This window comes from Sinohyriopsis cumingii, unplaced genomic scaffold (assembly GCF_028554795.1).
Source record: "Sinohyriopsis cumingii isolate HCF-2022 unplaced genomic scaffold, ASM2855479v2 utg002715l, whole genome shotgun sequence".
Taxonomy (NCBI): domain Eukaryota; kingdom Metazoa; phylum Mollusca; class Bivalvia; order Unionida; family Unionidae; genus Sinohyriopsis; species Sinohyriopsis cumingii.
The window spans coordinates 395,001-398,815 of NW_028316281.1; positions in this window are offsets into that span (position 1 = coordinate 395,001).

Consider the following 3,815-nt stretch of genomic DNA (forward strand, 5'->3'; position numbering starts at 1 on the left):
ATTGCGCTGAACTGCGCTTATTTATAGGGAGAGGAAGGATTGAAACGGATTGAGTTCATTGACCAATCCAAACACGCGTGACAAAATTCAGTCAGCTCGCATCCAATCCGAAGAGAGCAGTCTGTGACGTCACGTGGTCTATATAGATTCGCTAGCGCCTGTGTGCAGTCAATCTATGCGACAGTTATTCAACATGACGGAAACTCAGAAAACGATTCACTGGGGTGCACCAGCAGTGGAGACCGTCCAAGGGAACCCGGACTTACTTTCAGAAGAGGTACATTGGGATTTTGTGGATTTTCTTAAGTCGCAAGAATTTGTTCCGGAACCTTCGTCTCATTCTTCATTACCGCAAGTGGAGAATTTTAGACAGAGACAGAAAGAAGAATTGGAGAAATTTATGCAACGACAAAAGGAAGCGGAACAAGCTTTTCTCCTACAGCAACAGCAACAGCAACAAGAAGAGGTAAGAAAAAAACAAGAAGAAGAAGAAGTAGCAGCAAAGAAACAAGAGGGTGAAAATCAAACGGTCACGGTACTGTTGGACATTTTAGCGGAGTTAAGAAGTCTGAAACAAATGTATCAGACTTCTTTATCACGACCAAAGAGAATACGACCTTCCCGAGCTAAACACGCCAACCCTGTGACTAAGCCTACCGTACCACCCTTAGTGATTTCAACCCAATCATCATCATCAGAAGTAGGCCTCGGCCGTGGCAAAGGCTTAAGGCAGTTAAAGTTGATTGCTTAAACTCACCCCTACACCAAAAAAGGCCCTTTTCAGGGCCACCCACTTCTCTCGAAAAGAGATAGCCTTTCAATTTGCCAATAACTCAAAAATCAACAAAAAAAAAACATTTTACCCTTATAGTACGTGTCTGTGTATGAGTGCGTGAGTGTAGCTTCTTATTTAAAATCAAAACTCAAAGACACTTACCTTATATAATTAATGTATTCTTTTCTCCATAGTTACAATCCAATTCACAATTTACAACAGAACACTTTATAAAGTTCATACACTTCTTCTGTTTCTTTTTTTACTCTCTCTGTTTTTTCAATTTCTTCACCGTCACAGTCTTTTCCTCCTCACTTTCTTCCCTTCTTCTTTTCTTCTCCTGTTTCTTTTTCTTCACCTGGCTGCGTTCTTCCTCTGAAGAATCTCTCTCTTCTTCTGAAGAATCCCTCTTTTCTTCTGACTCCTCTTGTTTCTTTTTTGGACAATCTGGAGACCAATGTCCTTTTCCTTGACAATAATAACAGGTATCTTGACTTTTGTCTTTTTTAGTCCCTTTTTTTTTCTTTTTTGACGGTCTGGACACTCTGAAGACCAGTGCCCTTTCTTCTGACAGATATAGCAAGTATCTTGACTTTTATCTCGAAAGGAAGGAGAGTAGTCCGTCGGCTGGTCTGAAGAGAATTTTCTAATGACCCCTCGCAAAGCTCTGATGAAACGTTCGATTTGGTTAGTCTCTTCCATCGTTGTGCTCGGTTTGAGAGTGAAATGAATAGTGAAAGGACAAGACACACACCCTTTTATATACGCTGGTTTGCCATGATTATAAATTAGTCTATGGTGTTTAAACTTGAGTCATTTGACGTTTTGCACTCAAGATGAAACGATCCTATTCATTAGAGAAGAAAGAAGAAGAAAGTAAGAGGCAGAAACGTGATCTATCGCCTCGTACCAGAGCTGAAGTCTTGACACAAATTCATGCCAGTGATTTTGAAGAGGACATGAGTGAACCAGAATCTGAACCCTCTAAACAAAGTTCACCACCCTTAGTTAACCCTGAAAAGTACTATTCCATTCGAGAGACGGAAAAGCGCTCCTCCAGAAAATTTAGAACCACGGCTTACACCTACACAGTGAAGTTTAAAGATTTCAAGTCCGACGTACCCTTGGAGAAAGCAGAAGGGTTTATCACCGAGATGTGGGATTCTTTGCTCACCGCACTCAAGCGACAATGTCAACCCAAAGAAGACGATCGCTTGACACTATCCATAGATCACGACAGCTTGAAATCCCCTGTTTGGATCGAGTTTAGCAGACCCGCAGAACTAACCCCTTCCAAAGTCATGGACAAGATTCAACACGTACAACAATCTAATGACCAGTTTGACATCACCGATGGTAAAGCCACACTGAAAATGGCCCACGTCTCTCTTCCTCAAGGGACAGGACGCAAAAAGGTCTTATTGGTGAACGACCTTCGCAGCACCAAAAAGAGTCTCGTCCAAATTAACAACCCTCAAGACCAGATGTGTTTAGCCCGAGCCATCGTGGTGGGAAGAACCTATGCCAACAAGAACGACACGACAGAATGGAAAAGAGCCTGGAAAACTATTCAACGATCCGACCGAGCCAAACAACGAAACGAAGCAGAACTCCTGTTGCAACAAGCTGGCCTGTCCAAAGACATACCCTGTGGCATTCCTGAAATGCAAAAATTGCAAGATGTCCTAGCTCCACGCTACACCTTGAAAGTGCACCCTCAAGATGTGAGTGGGCCTCTGTTGTTTCGAGGGAAAGACTTTAAGGATGGAAAATACATTCATGTCTATTATCACGATGAACATTTCGATACCATTACCACTATCACTGGATTCCTGGGATATGTTTATTATTGTGAGAAATGTGACTATGGCTATAAAAATCGAGAACAACACAAACATTGTGGATGGAAATGCTCAGGATGTTTGGCCTCTCAACCCTGTCTGAGCGAAGGACAAGAAAGAGTACATTGTCCTGCTTGTCTGCGTACGTTTGTCAGCCCTGCCTGTTACCAACAACATCTGAAGACGCAAGGTTCACAGCAGAAATGTGCTTGTCAACTCCTGAGATTGTGCCCTACGTGTGGACAAGACCTACGTACCAACAGTACCAAGACACACGTATGTTCAGGAAAAAAAAATGTCACATTTGTCATCACATCGTGGACTTGGAACACCAGTGCTACGTGCAAAAATACCAACCCCCACCAGAGAAAGAGGATGGACACAAGAAGAAAGGCAATTTCATCTTTTTCGATTTCGAATGCATGCAAGAGACTGGCATTCACGTTCCTAATTTCTGCGTGGCTCATCGAGCGTGCGAGAAGTGCATTCAAGAACCTATCTTCAGTCATTGCCCTCACTGCAGCAAGATTCCCGGAGGGCGTGAAAAAATCTTTCGAGGACCGAAGACGTTAGCCGATTTTGCCCAATGGGTCTTAGACCCCATCGACAAGACGTGGAGCCAAGAGGACATCGAACGTTACGGAGATTGTCATCGTCATGCCACAGTGATGGCTCACACTTTCTCCGGATACGATGGACAGTTTCTTTTGAGGTATTATACAGAACAAGGCATCGAACGTCCTAAAGTCACTTTGAACGGAGCCAAAATCATTTTCATGCAAGTGGGACAAGTGCAGTTTAAAGATTCGATGAGTTACTTGGCCATGCCTTTGAGTCGAATGCCTAAAACGTTTGGAATGACAGAAATGGCTAAAGGGTACTTTCCACACTTTTTCAATACGGAAGCCAATCAACACACCGTTCTACCCCATTTGCCTGAGGCTCACTATTACGACCCTGACAACATGAGTACCGAACAACGAGAAGCTTTCTACGCTTGGTACCAGGCTCACGCCTCCGACCCTTTCGACTTTCAGGAAGAAATGTTAAAGTATTGTCGTTCGGACGTGGACATTTTACGACGTTGCTGTGGAAAATTTCGAGAACTGTTCATGGAACACGGAGGGGTCGATCCTTTGAAAGAAGCTTGCACCATTGCCAAGGCGTGTTCCTTAGTGTATCGACAACGATTCATGCCT